The sequence below is a fragment of the Lissotriton vulgaris genome, chromosome 2_2 (genome assembly GCF_964263255.1).
Source record: "Lissotriton vulgaris chromosome 2_2, aLisVul1.2, whole genome shotgun sequence".
Taxonomy (NCBI): Eukaryota; Metazoa; Chordata; class Amphibia; order Caudata; family Salamandridae; genus Lissotriton; species Lissotriton vulgaris.
The window spans coordinates 50,036,541-50,061,760 of NC_141688.1; positions in this window are offsets into that span (position 1 = coordinate 50,036,541).

Below are 25,220 nucleotides of genomic sequence, written 5' to 3' on the forward strand. Positions count from 1 at the left end.
CGTTTTGTGCAATACCTCTACTCAACTGGAGTACTTTCTACTGGCTAATCCAGTAAGTACCACCTTGTTGGGCAAATGTAAAGTGCTTTTTCTACACTGCAGCTGCGTAAAGGGCCAGAAGATTTGTCTCCACTGACCATGTGTGCTGGTAACTTTGCCACCACGCCAAAAGGCACCGAGGTCCCTTGAGTGAGCTGTCCATCATAGTTGGGAGAGGGCGGGAAGACGTTTGATACCGCTAGTGTGTGGTGCGGGGCCAAACGAGCGGGGTTTCTATGCATGACAATATGCCTCTTGTTTATAAAGGGTCTGAGAGCGAGCAGGGCAGCAGGTGAGGAGAAAGCAGCCTCCTGGTCACAGGAACTACACAGGGGTTGCGCTCGGGAAACTCAGGGATTCAAAGACCTCCCTCGAGTATTACAGCTAATTTTCGACGGTAGATATGGGGTTAAAGCACACTTGCCCAGCCTCAACCGTGCTTACTAATGTTTTGGGCTGATTAAAACGTTAGTGAATTTGAGCTTCAACTCGGGCACCTGCTATATCTGTAAGCGCTTCCTGTTGAGGTTTAATTTTTGTGACAGGAGCCCCGTGCCAGAATGAATCCTGCCCTGCATAGTTATCCATGAAGATGCCATCGTTTTGTGCAATACCTCTACTCAACTGGAGTACTATCTACTGGCTAATCAGTAAGTTCTACCTTGTTGGATAAATGTAAAGTGCTTTTCCTACACGGCAGCTGCGTAAAGGGCCTGAAGATTTGTCTCCACTGATCATGTGTGCCTGTAACTTTGCCACCGCGCCAAAAGGCGCCAAGGTCCCTTGAGTGAGCTGTCCATCATAGTTGGGAAATGGTGGGAAGAGGTTTGATACCGCTAGTGTGTGGTGCGGGGCCAAACGAGCGGGGCTTCTATGCGTGACAACATGCCACTTGTGTATAAAGGGTTATAGAGCGAGCAGGGCAGCAGGTGAGGAGAAAGCAGCCTCCTGGTCACAGGAACTACACAGGGGTTGCGCTCGAGAAACTCAGGGATTCAAAGACCTCCCTCGAGTATTACAGTTAATTTTCGACGGCAGATATTGGGTTAAAGCACACTTGCCCAGCCTCGACCGTGCTCACTAAATGTTTTGGGCTGATTTAAACGTTAATGAATTTGAGCTTCAACTCGGGCACATGCTTTATTTATATCTGTAAGTGCTTCCTGTTGAGGTTTATGTTGAGGTTTAATTTTTGGCCCACATGAAGCACTTACAGAGTTAAGGCAGGAGCCCCAGTTGAAGCTAACTTTGTAACCATTTTAGAATGGCGTTGGCAAGCTGCCAGAGTTGAAGTTGCAACTTGCAAGTAAGCAACTTCAACACTGGCAGCTTGCAGCACCCTTCTAAAATGGTTACAAACTTAGCTTCAACTCGAGCACCTGCCATAACTATAAGTGCTTCCCGCACCTGCCATAACTATAAGTGCTTCCCGTATGCCCCAAAAATAATCTGCCCGCGAGCGGATTTGCTGATTGCGAATTTGCAGAAAATCCGCAAATTCCACAAGCAGAATGGATTTTTGGCCCCCAGTTAGTGGGGACTCTGACCCAATCTCAGGAATCCTGCTGTGTCAGAGTTACTGGAGGTAACAGGAGGGCTCCTTGGCCCCTAAGGACCCTCGGAATCCAAGTGGACTTCCTCATCCAATCAGTACTGCACCAGAAGGTGCATTTGCAGAGTGGTGGATGAATGGGGCAGGGTCTAAGACCAGCTCTCAGCAATTGTGCTATGTCGGACTTACTGGAGGTGACAGGAGAAGTACTTGGCCCCTAATAACCCTCAGCATCTAAGAGGACTTCATCCCCCAACCAATAGTGTACCAGGAGGTGTGTTTGCAGAGTGGTGGCTAAAGGGGGAGTGGCCTCTGACCAGATCAAAGCAATCTTACTCTGTGGGATTTACTGGATGTAACAGGAGAGGTTATTGGCCCCTGAAGCCCTCAGCATCCAAGGGGACCTCATTCCCCAACCAGAAGTGTGCTAGGAGGCCTGCTGCAAAGCGGTGGAAAAAGGGAGAGTGGCCTCCAAAGACCTCTCAGCAATCCTGCTGCGTGGGACTTAATGGCCGTAACAGGAGGGCATTCGGTCCCCAAGGACCTTCTGCAGCCAAGGGGACTTCATCCCCTACCAGTAGTACACCAGGAGGTGCATTTGCAGAATGGTAGATTTGGTCAACCCGAGGCGTTCCTTTTTCAATTTTCCTGCAAATCCATCTGCGAATATGTGGCAACACTGAATTTTAGAAATGGCTTTTAACCCACGGTAGCATCCCTGTGGGACCCTGCCACCACACATAGGGGGTCCGGGTATTCCTACCCTGCACTCCCTTCTTTATTTTTTTTCGTCTTTTTTGGGACTCGGCCTGAAGCCGAGCCCCAAGATGGCTGCCAACACTTCCTGGCTAAAGTGTTTGGCAGCCAATCAGATGTCAGGAGGGGGTCTGTGGGATCCGTGGAGGATCCGGTCCCCTAAATATCTATATATTTTTTTCTTTTAATATCTCTAAAACTACTGAACGGATTTCCACCAAATCACAAAAAGTTAACTTTTTGTACTAACATCTAGCTTTATGCCAAATTTGGTGTAATTCTGGCTCAGCATTTTTTGCTGTAGTTGTGTTCAGAATCCCTGTGGGAAAATGCATGGAAAAAACTTGTTTTGAGAACCCCCATTTTGCTCAGCCCTCCCTTGATGGATCACCCCTATACTTTCAACAAAGCAGCTGAATCAACTAGGTTTTGAAAATGTCACAAAGATTTGTCATGCAGCTCTGAAGTTATTGGCAAAACAAAAAATGCTCTTCCTATGGAAACTAGGTCCTAACTATAACTACCTACTGTTGACCGCCAGGAGGTAATAAATATAAATGTTATTTAAATGTTTTACTTACCTTAAATATAATACCATGCATGGTAAGGGCATTCAATGGAAAATTCACTCCTCTATGGAACTGGCAGAGTTCAGGAACTGCAAGCTCCTTTTTTCATGATGTTGGCATGCGCGAACGACCGCGGCTGCACCTTCAGCAGATTTTCTACCAAGGAAGCAGCCAAATCTACTCCAACAGATGATTTCAAGTTCATTTTCTACTCCAACAGACTGTTCAAGTTGTTTTTTTGTGCAAGAAGCCTTATTTTTATTTTACTCATTTTTTAAACAAGAAGGAAGTGCACCAGAGACTCTAATTTTCTGTTCTTGGGCAGCAGCACTTCCTCCCAGTGTTTTTCCAGCTCCTTGTCACTTTTCATTTTGATTTGCAGCTGGAAGGATCAGTCTCTTTGTCTGCTGCATATTTATATTTGGAATTAAGGACTTTGTTTTGGAGATATCACAAGACAGTTCAAAAACTTTTATATGAAAGCGTTGTTTGTCTGATAAAGGGCATGCGCCAATATTTATTTGTACTTTTATTCAATTTTTAAAATGTATTGTTGTGGGTGGGTTTAGTTTCAGTAGGGTCATAGTTATATTTTTACATTCAGTTTGTCATCTTGTGTAAAGGTACAATGTTGCACAGTTCAGTACATTTTCTCCATGTTTTTTAAATTTGCAATATACTTTTATTTCTCTGTATAGCCTAGTCTGCCAACGGGCCATCCAGTCAGTAGGCCCATGCCAGTGCTCGTCATAGGTGCATGAAACAACTGTCTCTGTGGTATGTGTTGTTTAAAAAAATCATTTAGGGCTGGAATGTCATTGGATAAAATAAGAATGTGTATTTTTTTGTATTTCACTTTTTTTGGTGTGCAAAAAGGGTATAGGTGTGGTAATATTTGATATATTATTATTATCAATTTTAATTTTTTCAGTGTTAAATCAATGCTAATGTTATCTTCAGTGTTGCCAATGTCTCCCTTGTCTGGCTAGTGTATGTTTGTGTTTGCCATAGGACACCCCGAGCCTGTGTTCTCCATGGCACGTGGTCAGGGGGAATTTTGTGTAGTCAGTGTCCATAGGCATGCATGTGTTCTTTGTTTTCCATGGCTCCTTGCTTCTTGTTGTTTGACCATGCAGCCGCTGACTAATTCGTGTAGCCAACCAGTGTGCTTTTGCCATAGGCCTGCAAGTGTGCTGTGTTGTTGCCATGCCTCCTTGCTTGGTGTTGTTTCACCATGTGGTCGGTGGCCAATTTCTGCAGCCAGCCAGTGTACTTTTGCTATATTGCTATATGCTGTATTGATTTACCTTGTAGCCGGCAACAAGTTTGTGCAGCCACCCTGTTTTCTAGTTTTTAAATGGAGATTAATAATAGAGGGCTATGCCTTTTTGTATTTGTTACTTTTTTACTTTTCCCTGATATCAGTTTATTATTATGCTTGAGGATCACTGTACTATTTGTATATTAACAGTGTTTTATATTATATGCTTTTCATGCATTTTTCACCTGCAATTCTTTGTCTCCCAATGGGTTTCTCCTAGTCCCCTCGTATTACATTGTACACCAGCAAATAATGTTCATATTTATTAATTTAATTTTCTTTTAATTTTCTTCTTTAAAAGTTTTCTTGTAATGAATTATTTTCTTTTAGTTTTTTCTTTGAATTTGTTTCTATTTATTTTCCACCGTCCATCCACCGCTTGCCTGCCATAGGCCCACAGCTGCACAACAACTCTAATGTATTCAGTATTATCATTACATTTTCCCCTGGAACCCCTGCCTGCCATAGGTTCACACATGCCATCATTAATTTTTTAAGGATTATTCCATTTCCCCCGGACTCCCTAGCCTGCCATAGGCACACACCAGCATTATTTTTTTAATCATTATTCAATTTTGTCCTGCTTTTCCCTGACTGCCACAGGTGTCTCCTTTGGATGCACTCAATGAAAATAGCTACATCTGATTGGAAATTAAATATTATATTCTGGTGGTGTGTTTGACTTTGGAATGGATACACTATTGTTGTTAATTATTTCTAATAATAATGGTAAGTTAAATAACCATACTAAATTAGATTGTATTTGTCTGTACTAATTCAAACTACTACACAGCTCCTCCCATTGGAAGGAGACACCCTGTTGCACAGATTTTTGCTTATGACATAAAAGTCTTTCTAAGTGTTCATCCAAATTAATTCTTCCTCATTGTGGGGTTCCAAAGAATATTTTATTTTTCATAAAATTTTTTCTTTAAGCATAGGTTTCCAGTTGTGTATTCAACTTTAACATAATCCAATATCACTCCTTCCCCAATGCATTTCGGGCTAATAGAAAAGCCCTTCCTCAGGGGATAACTCTACGAAAAAAGGAACATAACAATGTGTCACTATGTGTATTGTTTGCTGTACATACGTTGTCAAACATCACTGTTCATGCAGCAATACTGTCGAGTTAGTCAGAAAGTGCCCGAGTGTTTAAGTGAAAATTGCGGAACCATGCGTATGTCTAGGTGTCCAAGAGTCTGATCCCGAGTGACCGGCAAAACCGTTTAAAAAATCGATAAAATGAATCACGACCATGCGTGCTACAACAACCCAATACCCAAGTCACCACAGAGTGTGTTTAGAAAAGGTACACATAATCACGGATACATTAACGTGAGCGGAATACTCACGGTCCGTAGATCTAAGTTGTGACGCTGTTTCTGTAACGGAACAGCGCGCGTTAAAAACGGCGACCTTCAATATATTAAACTCGTGGGTGTGAACTAACGCGGTCTCGTACAACGAGTACTTACTGAGTGCTATGGTTAGAAGCGTGCTTCGGCATTGAAGTCGGGAACCCCATAGGTGTTCTCACTAGGTGTTGTTTTTACCGGCTTGTGAGTTAGTATGGAAAGGGAAAACGGACTATGTGACGCGAGTGAACTGAATCTAGACAAAAAACGCGGCGGCCATGTTACAAGGGTGCAATATTGAGTATGTGAACATATAAAAATCAGTGAATTTGCAATTCAGGTTCAGGCACATTCAAAAAAACATATGATACATCAAACGTTATAGATTACAAATAACACAAAAATTCCATTCGATCATTAAGACCGTGTGGCTGCATCGATGCCATGTAGCGAATCCAAAAGTTCTCTCTTTTGAGTAATGTCTGCTTGTTGTTATGAGTGGGGGTAATCTGTTCAAGTATGACAAATTTCAGTTGAGCTATAGAGTGTTTTTGTTCAACAAAATGTGCGGCCACAGTTGATTTCAAATTTCCAGTTCTGATGTTACTTTTATGCTCAAGTAAACGAGTTCTAATCTTCCTCTCCGTGTGTCCAATATAACATTTGCCACATGGGCACTTGAGCATGTAGATTAATGTGGCTGAATTACAGGTGGCATTCACTCTCAATTTCACAGGGTGACCCTTCATTGGGTGATTGATGGTATTCCCTGTAATGCAGTTATTACAATTGCTGCAATTGTAACATGGACGTAGGCCTCTGTATGTGGTAGATTCTCTTTCGTTGGTGGATTTTTTCAGGATTTCCTTCACATTGCGTCCCCTAGTATATGCAAACATGGGTGGTTGATCGAAAATGCCCCTGAAGTCTGGTTCAAAGTTCAGTAACGCCCAATGTTTACGTATGATGTTCTTGTAACAGTTACTTAGGATGCTGTATTTAGAAACCACTACCATCCTGGTGTTTGCTGTTTTAACTGTGGGTTGTAGTAATTCCTGTCTTTTCATGTCTCCTACTCGGTTGACTGCTATGTCAAGAGTTTGTTGTGGGTACCCTCGAGATTTGAATCTTTCCACCATGTTGGTGATTTCTTGTTGACACGTGTTTTCTGAAGATACTATTCTTTTCACTCGCATCAGTTGGGATAAGGGTAAGTTGCGTTTCAGCCCTGGTCTATGAAAACTCTGGTGATGCAAAAGTGAATTCCTGTCAGTAGGCTTCCGGAAAATTGTGGTGTTCCACTTTCTGTTGTCACATTGTATCTCCACGTCCAGAAAGTGTATACATTTTCTGTCCATATTCCAAGTGAATTGTAATCGCTGATTGATACCATTCCATGTATTTAGAAATTCAGTCAATTCCAACTCTGTACCTCTCCACAGAATGAAAATATCGTCAATAAATCTCAAAAAGATTTTACCATGTCTTAACCAAGTGTCATGTTTGAGGATATGCGCTTCTTCAAATACTTTCATCACAATGTTCGCGTAGGACGGCGCGGCACAATTCCCCATGGCGGTCCCATTTAGTTGATGAAACCATTGGTCAAACACTGTAAAATAACTGTGAAAGAGTGTAAAAATCATTAGTTCCATAATCAGTGTTTTCATGTCTGAATCCAGATCAGAATTAGCCAATTCCTGTTCAATTGCGGTTATACCCATTTCATGAGGTATTGATGTGTAGAGCGAACATACGTCCACTGTACACATAAGCAAGTCTTCATCTTGAGACATATTGATCACTTCTTCCAATTTCACTAGAAAATCTGTTGTGTCCCTGATATGAGACCTGGTGTTTACTACAAAAGGTTGCAAGTATCTATCCAAAAATTTGCCGATGTGTTCATGTATGGACCCCTTGGTGGACACTATCGGTCTAAATGGTGGTCTAGTTGGATGTTTGTGCATCTTAGGCAACATGTATAGCGTGGGAGGTTTCGGATTCTCCGGTGTTAGGTATCGTCGTGTCCGATCATTAATGGTACCCTTCTCAAATGCTTTAGTGATGATATCCAGTAATGTCATCAAGAACTCGTTGGTTGGATCAGCCCTCAAAGGTGCATAAGTATTACTGTCACTCGTGTGAGCTAGTACTTCATCCTGATAGAATTTAGCATCCATGATGACTAACGCGCCACCTTTATCTGCTGTCTAACATACTATGTCAGGATTGTTAGCAATCTTTCGAAGTGTGTTTCTTTCTGCAGTTGTCAAATTTTCACGTTTTGCTTTGGTTTGAAAAGGCAATCTCGACAGATCTTTTTTCACCATGCTTTCGAATACATCAATGATTTTGTGACTCACTGGAGCCATGAATGTACTGCGTGGTCGAAGCCCTCTTAACATATCATCCTCTTTGTCTGTTATGGTAACTATGTTTTCGAAATAGTGTCGGAGTCTGATGTTTCTAACCAATTTGAACGTGCTTACCTCAAGCTCTAACGTGTTGGTTTTGGTTGTGGGTACAAAAGTTTGTCCTTTTTGTAATACTCGTAGTTCCTCCTGTGACAGCTGTGTGGAAGAGATGTTTATCACCAAATTGTTATTAGCATTTATCTCCGACGATAAGGTTTCTTGACTTTTGGCTGTTCTTTTACCACTTCTGCGGGGTTTTCCCCTCCTGTTCCGTTACAGAAACAGCGTCACAACTTAGATCTACGGACCGTGAGTATTCCGCTCACGTTAATGTATCCGTGATTATGTGTACCTTTTCTAAACACACTCTGTGGTGACTTGGGTATTGGGTTGTTGTAGCACGCATGGTCGTGATTCATTTTATCGATTTTTTAAACGGTTTTGCCGGTCACTCGGGATCAGACTCTTGGACACCTAGACATACGCATGGTTCCGCAATTTTCACTTAAACACTCGGGCACTTTCTGACTAACTCGACAGTATTGCTGCATGAACAGTGATGTTTGACAACGTATGTACAGCAAACAATACACATAGTGACACATTGTTATGTTCCTTTTTTCGTAGAGTTATCCCCTGAGGAAGGGCTTTTCTATTAGCCCGAAATGCATTGGGGAAGGAGTGATATTGGATTATGTTAAAGTTGAATACACAACTGGAAACCTATGCTTAAAGAAAAAATTTAATGAAAAATAACATATTCTTTGGAACCCCACAATGAGGAAGAATTAATTTGGATGAACACTTAGAAAGACTTTTATGTCATAAGCAAAAAGCTGTGCAACAGGGTGTCTCCTTCCAATGGGAGGAGCTGTGTATTAGTTTTGAGTTCACGCTGGTTGGTACAGACAGCGCCAGACCCCGTTTGCACGCCACAAAAGTTAATTGTTGAATACAAGGATTGAATCATCGCTGTGCAAGCCCTCCGTTTATAGTTTATCTAATTCAAACTACAACAATGCCACGTTCAACTAAATGTTTTTATTGCCTGTTTGCCTTTAGGTGCACAGGAGCATCATCCACAGTACTGCCAGAGTCACATGAGACGTCCAATCTTTTCTTCTTATGCAGCTAAGTGCCATGCTAACTGATAGCTTCAAGATGGCCCCAGAGAAAGGTCCTGCCAATAAAGTGGCCAGTGGGAAGAAGAAGACATGGATTTTCACCACTGGTGTGTCGGCTCAAACCTTTTTTAGTGGTTGTGTGCCTGCTGTCCTGGCCTCTGGGATGTGAGCTGGGAGCACCACTTTCACATCAATGGCACCAACCAACTTAAGCCCAAGGCCATATCTCTCAGCAAGGCACCCACTGTAATCATGTCTATGCCGACAAGTAGTGATATTGAAATGGATTTGCCTCTTTTGCAAAGTAGTACCTCGTCATTCCAGGGTAGTGGACAACAGCTGCAGCCAGCATTAGATCTTACTGAAGGAGGCGCAGGTTAAGGTTCAGGTTCCTGTTGAGCAAGAACCTCCTCTTTTACAACCAGTGGCTTTCAGATCTCCAGCAAGAAAAAGGAATGGTACTCTACCATCTTCTAAGACTCCCATCTGATGATCTGGATACAGATTGGACCCCGTCTGAGTCCGAGACACACCATGAGTGGCTCTGGAAAAGGAAAGTTCCTGAAAGCCTTACAACTATGGAAGGGGATGAGGATGATGACCCAGCCATTGTGAGAGCTGGCCCAAAGGAAACTGACATGACCCCTCTTATTCAACATGCTCCAAGGGATGTGGCACCAGTTCTCATAACTCGACCTATTACTTGTTGCAATGTATGTTTGAGCAGTACAAACAAATCAATGAGTATGTCATACAAAGAAGAGGCAATGTAACTTAAAGTGTGACCATTGGAATGGACAAATGAAACTCGTCAAATGCCCACCAAAGATGCCAATTTCTTTTGAGGTTTTTCACACTGGCAGTCAGCAAGGAGCACAGTACGATGAGCCAAGCTATCCTGGTGTTGTATCTTCTAAAGGGCCAGTCAAAAAGTATGTCTGACAGGTTTGCAGCTCTGGACGAAGAAAATGAAGATGCATATACCATGTTTCAGAGCTTAATCCTCCCTTCACTGATACAAGGTTGCAAAGTGACATTGTGTCTGGCCTGTCCGGTAGCCAGTGTGTCTGCTAAGTGTCTGTTCAGTGCAGCTAGTGTGGTTGTCAAAGTGAGAAGAACTTGGCTCAATACTTTGAGAGATTGACCAGGATCAAAATTAACCAAAACTTTATAGCACAGAGTTACACCATACCTGAAATACCACAGGAGAAGGGTGAGGGTGATTGGTCAGACTACTGGGCAAACCACCTGATTCTGAATACAAACTCTACTTCTTTCTTGACTGAGTAGGCTACCATAGAACTTTTTTTACTCTAAACTGCTTTGCAAAAAAGAAAAATCAATATAGCAAGGGGAATATCATATATTTTGTTTGGTTGTTTCTGGCTGATTAATGCAGGTCCACTGTTTTAGTAGTTTGGAGTTGGGCCAGTTAAGAAGCCTCCCTCCATTCCCTTCATGGACATTGGAGACAAAATGCTCCCCTCCCTACCCTTTTTTTCAATCCCTACCAGGACTGTTTCAGAGCATTTGATTTACATGACTGCCCTGTGTTGCATGTATCAAAGAGGATCAAGATACAACTGTGTACCACTATGCTTGGATTGGAACGGGTAACTATTGCACCAATGAGTGATATATTATTGAGTGATTGTGAGTGATGATTCATGTGGTGGCAGACAGTGAGGGAAGGTGCTCAACAATAATTTACAAGCTTGATTGTGATGATTTGCTTTGTTTGGGGCCTGATGGTCAATTGTTTTTCCTGACAGTGATTGACACTTTGGCTCATAGCGACATTTGCTTGCCAGGTTCACTCCTTTTTTCTGGTTCTCAATCATCAAAGACCAGACCAGTCTGTTTAGTTAATAAACATGTATCTACACATGGGCAGGGAGGAAGGTGATGAATGATGATGGGTGGGATACATATGTGCCATGTTTAACAAATACAGTGAGTCAAGAGAGCGGGCAAAGAATTAAACTATCCCCCCTTTGAACCATTGCTTTGATAAAACCAAGCAAGTGAAGTAGGTGATCATCCCCCTCTTCAGAAAAACTCTCTTGTTTCTTCATCCAAGCAATTATTCATTCATCCTTTCATTGTCCTATACAACCTTTGATAGCCACCATTTGAGCTTTACTTTCTCTCAACCAATCTATCACCAGAATTTCGAATCCATCTATCCATATGTCCATCCATCCAAATCAACCCTTTCAACCATCCTTTCACCCAGCCATCCATTTACCTACCAATGCATCCTTTTTCCCACCCATGCATCCTTTCACTCACATACCATTTAACCCATCCTTTCTTTTAACCTTCCATTCTTTTCTGTTTCCATCAACCCATCATTTTTAGCGTTCATTATGAGCTTTTGTCTGCCGAGTTGCAGATACAAGATGCCATAAGAACTCAGCCACAGCTGTAGCTGCTAAAGGAAGGGGTTCATGAGTCATGATGCCCTTTCTGTGAGTATAATAGTAATTGTCAATAAGCAAGCAGTGTGACTTACCATCGCCTATCTCTACCGCCGCTATGTCTTCCCCTCCAACTGCCTCCAACTGCCTCCGTGTCTGAAGCAGAAGCAGAACTGGTGCTAGTCCCAGCACTTTTAGTCAGGAGGGCTAGAAAAACATTACACATTTTCATATGGCAGATATGCCTCCCATATATTTTTTTAACAAAATCCAACCGCAATACATCACTACAGTTTGGTTAGCAGTATCTTCTATGAAAAATATCACTTTGAGCATTTTGATGGTTTGCAATGCCAAGCAAAAACATTTTGGAATGGAGGGGCAGAGCTATAGCTTATAATGAGTCATTGAAGAGCAATGAAGAGGTGAAATGGTGGTCAATGTAGGACATATATTGTGTTGGTTGACAAATGCAATGGGACCTCATACTTTCCTGCCATGCTGCACTGTCCTTGAGCTTACTGGTATACAGTATAAATGAATTATTGCATGGCAACTCTCTTGCTAACTGCTACCGCATGAGCATAAAACAGAAAGCCTTCTCAACAAACATGCGTGGTGAATAATACTAGCTTACATGGGCTGCAATCTTCACAGTTGACAGTAGAGTATCAAAATCATTTCTTAGTCTTACAATACCACAAGATGCGCAGGGAAGAGGGAAAGCTTACTAACAAAGCAGAAGAAAACTACAGACTAGTATAAACAGAAGAAAGTCAGATACAAAAATATGAAATATAGAAACAAAAGATTATGCACAGATAACAACATTTAAACACATATTCGATAGGGGAATTGAAAAAAAAGGAGACAGTATGAAAACGGGGACATTCTCAACCGGATCAGTGATGCACTTTGAAAGGGCCATTCTAATGAATCAAAGGTCTTCTTGGCGCCTAACAGGACTGCCATGGCTGGGAGTGTAGGTTACATCCTATGTAATGTAGGGAATAAGGTTCGTAAGTTCAATGCTGTGGATCTGTGCGGAATAAAATCTGCATATGCCGGGGAAATCATTTGGTCCACTACTAATGACAGTCTGGTGGCCATCATCTTAGCTAGAATTTTATAATGAAAATTCAGCAATAGAAGAAGCCTGTGTGAACCACAGTATTGTGGGTCTTTACCTGCTTTCGGTAGGAGAGTTATACCTGCTTCCCGCATTGTTGGCGAAAGAAGACCTGATTTAATTGCTTCCTGGTATACATCAATGAGGTGGGGGGCAAGGTCTTTCTTACAGGCCTTATAAAAACATCCAGAGAACCCGTCTAACCCCGGGGCCTTGGAGCTGCCCATGTCATTATTGCTTGGATTACGTCGTCAACTGTGAAGGGTTCGAACAAAAATTCTCTATGAGCATTCTCCCGCCAAACCAGTGTCACTTCATCAAAGTATGTTTAACTGGCAGTCGTGTCAGGGGATACTTTAGTAGAGTAAATCTCCTTTCAGTATGCCGAAACTCTCTCCTTTATACCCTCACAGTCAGATATTAAGGCTCCATCGTCTCCTATGAGGCTTGTGATGTATGCCTGTTCCTTATTGGGTTGTACGAGCCTTGCCAGCGTGCGCCCCATTCTATCCCCCCTCTCTGAATCTTCTAGCTGTTGCGTATTTCCCCAAGAATCAGGCCTCTCTTTCCGCTTCATCCTGATACTCCACGAGCAACACTGCCCTTTGTCTGAGACCGGGATGTAGGAGAATAGGATCTGCTTCTTATAGTTACCCCCACTTTTTGCTGATGTTTCACTGATTTTGACTTAGACTGGATGGATCCTGCTATCTAGGACCCCAGCCTAGCTGCTTTCTTCTCTACATTGATTGCATGTATTGTACCTACAATACATGCAATCAATTTAGACTCCAGACTCCAGATTGGAGTCTATTGTACCCTTATAAGTCCCTAGTATATGGTATTCTATGTACCCAGGGCATAAGTACCCCAGAGGCCTCCCAGGGACTGCATCATGTATTGTGTCACCCCTGAGAGACCACTCAAACTGACACCACAGGACTGCTACTGCAGCCTGTGTAAGGTGGTGCATGCACCCCTTACTTAGATATAGGTTTACTATATCTACCTTATATCACTGCACATAGAAACCTATCAGTCACCCCTATGGCAGGCCTATTCAGTTCAGTTCATAAACCTTTATTTCGGAGCATAAAAACAATGTCCATAAAAGCACAACAAATACAACGAAGTTCATTCATCAGAAGAAAATCAATAGTCGATATGAGTTTAAAAATCATACTTTTCCTGGCCCTAATCGCTTTCAGAAGAAAAGTAGCAGTAAAAAAACAGATAGCAACATGATTTAGATTAAAAAGCAATTTCAAGGCATCATGAACTGTCCTAACACTAAACTTAACAAAAACAGGTTTTAAAAAGGCGATACGAAGATTTTCATATAACTTACATATCAGAACAAAGTGCGTAGTGCTTTGTGTGGAACTATTATCACATGTGCACGCGCCCTCTGGGTGCTTGTGCAGGGAAGGGAAAGCCACCAAATGATGCACAATCCCAAGCCTCATTCGAGTCAAAACAAACCGGTGGGACGCCCTGTTAACATGCCTTAGATAAGGTTGAAAACCTGCACTTTCATTATATTTGGTATAGTAGGAACAAGTGGATAAATTAGCTTCATTACATCGCCGCTTTTCAGACTTAAACATTAAAAACCCATTCTTCAGTTCAGCTTTAGACAAGTCGGAGGCTGCTAGGCTGTCTTCCTTGACATCAATTCCAATGATCTCCTTAAAGCTGTTAATTACATATTTAATCCAGGGGATCTTAAGGTAATTGTCAAGGGAAAGACAGTCCCCTATAATAGCTCTGTTCAAGGACGTTTCTTCCTTTGCCCACACAGCACACCATAACATTAGGTGTCTTAAAGCGATTAAATCAGACAGATGGGGGATACCTAGTTCCTTATGGGCTAAGTCATTAGATGATGATTTGAGTAAGCATAAAAGTTTTTTAAGGAAACCATTTTCCTCCACCTGGAGACTACTTACAGATGCAGAACCCCACATCCCAGCTCCATAAATTGCAATCGATAGGGATCTCGCCTCATAAATCTTAAGCATGACTTCGATCCGCCTGTCACCCAATTTGGTTACAAATTTGCATACCCCATGTGCGTTTTTCGTTATTTTGGCCCTAACATTATTGAGCTCACAACCCCAGCCTTTATTTTTAGAAAACGTAATACCCAAGTAGCAGAAATTATCTACAAGTTTGACCTTCTGGCCATCAATAAAATATGGATGATGTTTCCCCCTGCCTTTTACCACATTCCATAACATAAGTTTTGGATTTGTTAATGACCATTTTACGTTCACCAATAAAAAGAGAAAACCTGTCCATAAGTTGTTGCAAACCCAGGGGAGTCCTTGACAGCAGCACCGCGTCATCCGCGTATAATAATACCGGGACGTCGATATTATTGACTCTAGGGGCATCTGCCACAATAGTTTTAGGAACTTTATCGACTTCATTGATAAAAAGAGTAAAAAGGAATGGGACGAGGACGCACCCCTGCCTAATACCACGCCCTACCCTAAATTTGTGTGTACGTTCCCCACTTGGACCAAAACGGACACTCGTATGGAGGTTGGCATAGACACGTGCTAGGAAATAGACAATGCCCTCAGGCGCTCCCAATTCTAACAATCTGGCCCAAAGAATGCCATGGTCCACCAAGTCGAAGGCGCTGCTCAAATCCTCATGCAGAGATAGTGAGAGCCTGACTTTGCCTGGGTATACTTCTCTATCAAGAGTTCAAGATTGAGGCATTGTTCAATAGTACCCCTCCCCTTCCTGAAACCATATTGGCAATCTACAAGAATATTATTTGAGGTGGCCCATTCGTCCAGTCTTGTTAGTAGGACTTGACTCATGATTTTTACGGAAGAGTCTAATAATGAGATAGGGCGATAATTCTTCACCTCCCCCCTGTTGCCTTTCTTGTAAATTGGGACAATGATGGATTCCTCCCATGTTGGAGGAACCCCATAGCAGACTGCAGCATTAAAAACTTTGGTTAACAAAGGAAACCAGAGTTCAGGGATAAATTTATATACATCGATTGGTACCGCAGCAGGGCCCTGTGCTTTGCCCCCTTTACTGGCTATGATGCTATCCTCAACTTCTGTAATAAGAGTAATATTTAGTGGTACAATCGGCCCTGTGCCATCACGGACCTTAGCCCCGCCGTCCGAGTCAAAAATACCTGAAAAGTGGGTGACCCAGGAGTCCGAATCAACATTAGAAGTCAGTTCGGGGGTTTTGTCGTCCTTTAGGAACGAACCATCCACTGTTTTCCAGAATAGCGTATTTTTGGAAGTTTCTGCAGTCAAAGCCAAGTTATCCAAGGCTTCCTGCTGCAGTTCCTTCATTCTACGCTTAACTTCCCCCTGGTAGATAGATCTAAGCAGGCCTATTCAATCATGAAGGTAGGGTGCTGAGTTTTATGTGAGAGGGTTCCCATGCATAAGCAGAGCCCCTCTGCAGCCTTCGGAGCCTATTCTCCGGGGTCGTTCTGTAATGCAGCCAAACATATACTTTTAAGTGCATTATAACCTTGCGGTAAATGCTAACTTTAAAAGGCTGCTTAGAAACATGTAGTGTTTGGTGTCAAACCCCTTGGAATCATACCTTCCCACCAGTAACTGTCCGGGGAGGTATGATTGCACCCTCCTAAAGGGACATGTTCGACACCGGGTCACCCGGTACCAGCTTTCTCGACCTGGGCCTCACAAAATGGATGCTGCCAGTCACAGACACGAGTCTGCCCTCCTGCTGCGGAACCAAGCTCGAGCAGGAAAGGCTAGACAATAGGCTTCCTGTTACAGGGAGATGTAACCACCTCCCAGACAGGCTTAGTGTATTGGGGCTGGGGGGGTGCACTTCCAGAGTGCTTTGATGTATGCATTGGGGGGGGCATTTGGTGTCCCTATGCATAGTCCAGCTAAAACCGGTTGCAGGAGCCATTTGCTCCTTCTCTGGTGCAAAACTGGACAAAGACATGTGTGTAGCCACCCCTCTGTCCTGACCCTACCATCGGTGGGCCCCCAGAGTTTGTCCCACCCCTTCCTTGGCTATAAAGTAGGAACCTCCGACTACAGGACTTTAGATTCTGACTGGACTAAACTTTGATGATCTGCACAATGCTGGATGACTGAAGAAGCTCCCTTGGCGTAAAGGAGATACTCCCCTGCTAAGCAGGCACCTAAATACTTCTAACCGATTTGCATCTCCAAATTTGCATACCCCATGTGCGTTTTTCGTTATTTTGGTCCTAACATTATTGAGCTCACAACCCCAGCCTTTATTTTTAGAAAACGTAATACCCAAGTAGCAGAAATTATCTACAAGTTTGACCTTCTGGCCATCAATAAAATATTGATGATGTTTCCCCCTGCCTTTTACCACATTCCATAACATAAGTTTTGGATTTGTTAATGACCATTTTACGTTCACCAATAAAAAGAGAAAACCTGTCCATAAGTTGTTGCAAACCCAGGGGAGTCCTTGACAGCAGCACCGCGTCATCCGCGTATAATAATACCGGGACGTCGATATTATTGACTCTAGGGGCATCTGCCACAATAGTTTTAGGAACTTTATCGACTTCATTGATAAAAAGAGTAAAATGGAATGGGACGAGGACGCACCCCTGCCTAATACCACGCCCTACCCTAAATTTGTGTGTACGTTCCCCACTTGGACCAAAACGGACACTCGTATGGAGGTTGGCATAGACACGTGCTAGGAAATAGACAATGCCCTCAGGCGCTCCCAATTCTAACAATTTGGCCCAAAGAATGCCATGGTCCACCAAGTCGAAGGCGCTGCTCAAATCCTCATGCAGAGATAGTGAGAGCCTGACTTTGCCTGGGTATACTTCTCTATCAAGAGTTCAAGATTGAGGCATTGTTCAATAGTACCCCTCCCCTTCCTGAAACCATATTGGCAATCTACAAGAATATTATTTGAGGTGGCCCATTCGTCCAGTCTTGTTAGTAGGACTTGACTCATGATTTTTACGGAAGAGTCTAATAACGAGATAGGGCGATAATTCTTCACCTCCCCCCTGTCGCCTTTCTTGTAAATTGGGACAATGATGGATTCCTCCCATGTTGGAGGAACCCCATAGCAGACTGCAGCATTAAAAACTTTGGTTAACAAAGGAAACCAGAGTTCAGGGATAAATTTATATACATCGATTGGTACCGCAGCAGGGCCCTGTGCTTTGCCCCCTTTACTGGCTATGATGCTATCCTCAACTTCTGTAATAAGAGTAATATTTAGTGGTACAATCGGCCCTGTGCCATCACGGACCTTAGCCCCGCCGTCCGAGTCAAAAATACCTGAAAAGTGGGTGACCCAGGAGTCCGAATCAACATTAGAAGTCAGTTCGGGGGTTTTGTCGTCCTTTAGGAACGAACCATCCACTGTTTTCCAGAATAGCGTATTTTTGGAAGTTTCTGCAGTCAAAGCCAAGTTATCCAAGGCTTCCTGCTGCAGTTCCTTCATTCTACGCTTAACTTCCCCCTGGTAGATAGATCTAAGCAGGCCTATTCAATCATGAAGGTAGGGTGCTGAGTTTTATGTGAGAGGGTGCCCATGCATAAGCAGAGCCCCTCTGCAGCCTTCGGAGCCTATTCTCCGGGGTCGTTCTGTAATGCAGCCAAACATATACTTTTAAGTGCATTATAACCTTGCGGTAAATGCTAACTTTAAAAGGCTGCTTAGAAACATGTAGTGTTTGGTGTCAAACCCCTTGGAATCATACCTCCCCACCAGTAACTGTCCGGGGAGGTATGATTGCACCCTCCTAAAGGGACATGTTCGACACCGGGTCACCCGGTACCAGCTTTCTCGACCTGGGCCTCACAAAATGGATGCTGCCAGTCACAGACACAAGTCTGCCCTCCTGCTGCGGAACCAAGCTCGAGCAGGAAAGGCTAGACAATAGGCTTCCTGTTACAGGGAGATGTAACCACCTCCCAGACAGGCTTAGTGTATTGGGGCTGGGGGGGTGCACTTCCAGAGTGCTTTGATGTATGCATTGGGGGGGCATTTGGTGTCCCTATGCATAGTCCAGCTAAAACCGGTTGCAGGAGCCATTTGCTCCTTCTCTGGTGCAAAACTGGACAAAGACATGTGTGTAGCCACCCCTCTGTCCTGACCCTACCATCGGTGGGCCCCCAGAGTTTGTCCCACCCCTTCCTTGGCTATAAAGTAGGAACCTCCGACTACAGGACTTTAGATTCTGACTGGACTAAACTTTGATGATCTGCACAATGCTGGATGACTGAAGAAGCTCCCTTGGCGTAAAGGAGATACTCCCCTGCTAAGCAGGCACCTAAATACATCTAACCGATTTGCATCTCCAAATTTGCATACCCCATGTGCGTTTTTCGTTATTTTGGCCCTAACATTATTGAGCTCACAACCCCAGCCTTTATTTTTAGAAAACGTAATACCCAAGTAGCAGAAATTATCTACAAGTTTGACCTTCTGGCCATCAATAAAATATTGATGATGTTTCCCCCTGCCTTTTACCACATTCCATAACATAAGTTTTGGATTTGTTAATGACCATTTTACGTTCACCAATAAAAAGAGAAAACCTGTCCATAAGTTGTTGCAAACCCAGGGGAGTCCTTGACAGCAGCACCGCGTCATCCGCGTATAATAATACCGGGACGTCGATATTATTGACTCTAGGGGCATCTGCCACAATAGTTTTAGGAACTTTATCGACTTCATTGATAAAAAGAGTAAAAAGGAATGGGACGAGGACGCACCCCTGCCTAATACCACGCCCTACCCTAAATTTGTGTGTACGTTCCCCACTTGGACCAAAACGGACACTCGTATGGAGGTTGGCATAGACACGTGCTAGGAAATAGACAATGCCCTCAGGCGCTCCCAATTCTAACAATTTGGCCCAAAGAATGCCATGGTCCACCAAGTCGAAGGCGCTGCTCAAATCCTCATGCAGAGATAGTGAGAGCCTGACTTTGCCTGGGTATACTTCTCTATCAAGAGTTCAAGATTGAGGCATTGTTCAATAGTACCCCTCCCCTTCCTGAAACCATATTGGCAATCTACAAGAATATTATTTGAGGTGGCCCATTCGTCCAGTCTTGTTAGTAGGACTTGACTCATGATTTTTACGGAAGAGTCTAATAACGAGATAGGGCGATAATTCTTCACCTCCCCCCTGTCGCCTTTCTTGTAAATTGGGACAATGATGGATTCCTCCCATGTTGGAGGAACCCCATAGCAGACTGCAGCATTAAAAACTTTGGTTAACAAAGGAAACCAGAGTTCAGGGATAAATTTATATACATCGATTGGTACCGCAGCAGGGCCCTGTGCTTTGCCCCCTTTACTGGCTATGATGCTATCCTCAACTTCTGTAATAAGAGTAATATTTAGTGGTACAATCGGCCCTGTGCCATCACGGACCTTAGCCCCGCCGTCCGAGTCAAAAATACCTGAAAAGTGGGTGACCCAGGAGTCCGAATCAACATTAGAAGTCAGTTCGGGGGTTTTGTCGTCCTTTAGGAACGAACCATCCACTGTTTTCCAGAATAGCGTATTTTTGGAAGTTTCTGCAGTCAAAGCCAAGTTATCCAAGGCTTCCTGCTGCAGTTCCTTCATTCTACGCTTAACTTCCCCCTGGTAGATAGATCTAAGCAGGCCTATTCAATCATGAAGGTAGGGTGCTGAGTTTTATGTGAGAGGGTGCCCATGCATAAGCAGAGCCCCTCTGCAGCCTTCGGAGCCTATTCTCCGGTGTCGTTCTGTAATGCAGCCAAACATATACTTTTAAGTGCATTATAACCTTGCGGTAAATGCTAACTTTAAAAGGCTGCTTAGAAACATGTAGTGTTTGGTGTCAAACCCCTTGGAATCATACCTCCCCACCAGTCTCTGTCCGGGGAGGTATGATTGCACCCTCCTAAAGGGACATGTTCGACACCGGGTCACCCGGTACCAGCTTTCTCGACCTGGGCCTCACAAAATGGATGCTGCCAGTCACAGACACAAGTCTGCCCTCCTGCTGCGGAACCAAGCTCGAGCAGGAAAGGCTAGACAATAGGCTTCCTGTTACAGGGAGATGTAACCACCTCCCAGACAGGCTTAGTGTATTGGGGCTGGGGGGGTGCACTTCCAGAGTGCTTTGATGTATGCATTGGGGGGGGCATTTGGTGTCCCTATGCATAGTCCAGCTAAAACCGGTTGCAGGAGCCATTTGCTCCTTCTCTGGTGCAAGACTGGACAAAGACATGTGTGTAGCCACCCCTCTGTCCTGACCCTACCATCGGTGGGCCCCCAGAGTTTGTCCCACCCCTTCCTTGGGTATAAAGTAGGAACCTCCGACTACAGGACTTTAGATTCTGACTGGACTAAACTTTGATGATCTGCACAATGCTGGATGACTGAAGAAGCTCCCTTGGCGTAAAGGAGATACTCCCCTGCTAAGCAGGCACCTAAATACATCTGACCGGTTTGCATCTCCAAAACTCCTGAAGACTCTGAAGATTTCTGAAACACAGGAGGTGTGTTCCCAAGGTCTCTGAGGTTGATCTGCGCTCTCAGCAATTCTGAGGCCTGTATCCCTCATGGGGGTTGTGCAACTTGACCCCCTGTGCACCGTGAACTTTTGCAGCAGCATATGTTTTTCGGCAACACCTGAGGCTTTGCTTTGGGTTGCTTGTAATCCTGACCCTGAGCAGTGTTTCCACTGAAGATTTTTGGCCTACACTCCACAAGTGTTCAGTGTGCTGGTTTTCGTGATTCATCTTGAAGTCCCTTTGCGATCTCTGGTCTGTTGGCCTGTGGGTCCTTGTCAAGGTAACTTTAACTTTCCCTGGGCTTTCCTGATTTCTCCAGATGTGCCCTGACTCAAAATTGCTTGGAGAGTCCCCAGGACTTTGCTGGTCTTCACCGAAGCTGATTTCCTCTGACCAGCACTCAACATGCTTTGTGGGACAGCTGACCTTTGGACTTTGGTCATCGTCGACGTCTCCTGGTCCCCGTGGCTGCAGAGTCAAGCATTGCTCCAACTCACTGAAGCACCCGACATCGGTGGGCATTCGTCTACTGAGCCCCTGGTCACCATAAAGTGACCCAGACTCTGTCCCTTCTGCTTTCAGGTTCTTCTCACCTCGAATCCAGGCTTGGATTCCACCAGACACTTTTCCCCTTCACGGCAGCAGCACTTTTCAGCAGCACACCATTGAAAACTGCAAAGATTCCTTGACAAGTGCACCCGGAAGCCGGGTGCACTTGTCACCTATGCACCCGGCTTCCCTGGGTTAGGCAACACGAGTACTCCGGTGCTCACAAGGGTGCTGGCCTTAGAATTTTCTATATTTGAACGATTTGCTCAAATTCCTCTCCGAAGTGTCCTTAATCTTTAAAATTACAACTGCGACTTTCCCATAGAGTTGTACGGTGCTCGCCCCTTTTTTCTCACACTGCACCTGTCCTCCGTGGGTCCCCTGTGTCACTATATTCGGTGGTTCCTTCGGGTCACAGTGATTCTACGTGCTCTAAGCACTGTGGCTAGTCAAGTTGTGTTTGTTATACCACTTTCTTAGTATATAGTTTGATCTCCCCCTGGAGCCCACTGTGTATTGTGCTATTTACTGTTGTTCTCGTGATTTAATATTATGTACTTTGTTCTCTAATCTCATAAAGAGGTTAGTAGAGAGTGTTTAGTAATAAATACATACATTTTATATATTCCTTGTGTGGTTCCCATTTCATTTGGTCATTCAGGAGGTTCTGATTTGGTAAAACAAGCTGCTTTACATTCCTTTTAGACTTAGCCTGAAGGCTGCTCTGCATAGCTACCACTAGGATAGCTGTCAATAAAGGTTGTCTTTAACCTAATCATCAATAAGGGTTGTTTGGACTGGTACAAGGTGCCTACTATAATTAGTGCTCAGCATATACTAGGCCAACTTCTCACACCGTGGAGGACCGTGATGTCTGTAGTTCAACATCCACAGCTCCCAGCTGTGCTTCAATCCTGGACAATGTGCGTCATAGGTCTCTTAGTAGACCTGCCCCTTTCAAAATACAAACCCTGCGTATATACGCCTTAAAAGCCTCACAGAGTGTGACTTTGGTGTTAACTGTTCCTATATTGTTTTTGAAGTATTCTTCTATTGCTAGGCTCAGTTCTGCTTTCAAGACCGGGTCCCTGATGGCCATATTGGGAATTCTCCACTGATGCATCTTCCCTGTAGGTCCTGGGACCTGTAACTTGAGTAACACAGGGGCATGATCTGATAACGTGTGTGATAGGTGTGTGATGCCAACCAACCATGTGATCATACCAGGAGATAGCAATCAGTAATCTAACCTGGTCCAAGTATTATGTGGGGCTGAATAATGTGTGAATACAGAGATGTCCTGCTGGATATGGTGCCAAGCGTCTGCTAAACGGTACGTTCCCATCCGACTAGCTAAGGTTTGTCTAGCTCTTGGTTTTGAATCCAAAGATGCGGCTGTGCTGTCCAGCCTAGGGTTGAGCAGTATATTTAGGTCACCTCCCATACAAATATGATCCGTCTCCATCCTGTCTAAGTGGGATTGTAGATCTACAAAAAAGTCTGGGTCATCTACATTTAGTGCCTAAACATTAACCAGTAATATTGTGTTGCCCAGAAGCCATCCCCTTACCAATGTATATCTGCCCGCTTGGTCCGTGTATATGTCCACTGTTGTAAGGGTATGCACCTATGTATAAGGATAGAGATTCCCCTTGCATAGGAACTATAGCCTGAAAAATAGTGAGCAGGGCACCAGCTAACAGCAAAGTTCGGGGAGGCATGTGGGGCCAGATGTGTCTCCAACAATAAAACTATGTCAACGTGATGTCACTGTATATAGTGTAAAACTTGCTTGCGTTCGCGTGTGTCATTAAGCCCTTGCACGTTCCAGGACATGAGTTGTATGTTTCATGTGTGTCTGGAATCAGGTGACATTAGGTAATGGTGATTTTAGTCTACAATATGAACCAAAGTTGATGATATACCTTTTTTGCTGACGGCCGTGAAAAGAAGAAAGAAATAAACAAGTCTGTTTCCCTAATACCCTCCTCCCACCACCCATCCACATGTCGTGCCTACCGGGGAAACCCCAACCCTGGAGTAACCTCTTAAACATTTATCAGTAACTAAACTAATAATATTTATCAGATATAGGTGCCTAAGCACAAGGGGGTGGCAACTCTATGCCTCGTCCCCAGTGACATATGGAATCTAACATGCCCACAGGGATCAAGTTCTCGGCGGCTGACTTGAATGTGCAACGGCCTAAATAAGCATTTTCCTTGCTATTCTTGTACAGAACTGGATGATCTTCAGCTGGTGGAGAACAGTTCCATACTAGTGACAGAGTCGTGTATGAGTGGGGATCTGCCTGGTGACGGAGATTTCTGTCATACCCCAGCATTGGTTTGTACCTTAAGAAAGTCCAACTGCCATGTGGGTATCAAATATCCATGATCTTCCGTCAACATCAACTTTTTAATCTGGCGGGGTATTGCATCCCATATGTTAATCCTTCTTTGTGCAGTGCTGCCTTTACTGCGGCATACTTCCTCCTGGCTTCTTGGACGGAGGCCGTGAAATCCGGATATAAGGAAATTGAGGACCCCTGCCAGGTTAGTGCTCCCTTTTCATGACCCAGACGCAGCGCCACATCTCTGTCCTTAAAGTTCAAAAGACGGGCCAGGATTGGACGAGGAGGATAGCCGTGGTTCGGACAATAGTACAATGTGCCCTTTCTATTACAAAAGAGGTAGTAAAGGATTCGCGTCCGAGGAGGTCTATCAATAGCTTCTCCACAAACTTGTTGAGACGACCTGTGTTTGTGGATTCTGGTACCCCAATAATTCGAAGGTTATTGTGTCTTCCTCTGGCTTCCAAATCCTCATTCTTAATTGCTGTAGTCTTAAGTACCTGCTCCATCCTGTCTATCCTTTGCTAGCTTGTGTTGATGTGACTTTCATGTCTGATATTCGGCCTTCTGCGGTGTCTAAGCGCCTTTCGTGATGGTCTAGGCTAGTCCCCATTTTGTCCAGTTTGCCATCCAGCACATCGTAGTGAGTGTCTAGGGTTAGGAAGCCTGCCCTCAGTTCTGCCAGCAGCACTTCTTGTCCCTGAGGGGCCACTAGAGGTAGCGCAATGGCATCTACTCCTTCTGCCATGCTTGTACCCATTGTTTCCGTTCCTCCACCAATCTTTTCGAATGGGAGCTTCTTTTGTTTTGGATCGATCTCGCCCATGGCCTACTGGTGTTCACATCCCAATATGTGTCGCAGTAGGAGACACATTTTTTTTTTTTTGCTGACTGATTAATCTGTCCTGCTGTAACTGGTCTCAACAAGTTCTTGCTGGTTCACACGGGTAATATAGGATGATGAAGCCTTGGGGAGATGCAACAGTGATTTATCAGTGTGTATTTTCTTTTTTTGAACCGTTCAGATGTTCCCTAATCACTGTGCAGTGATGTGGCGAGAGAGCAGACTCTGGCACTGTTCCTTTCTCTGCCTCAGAGACTCAGT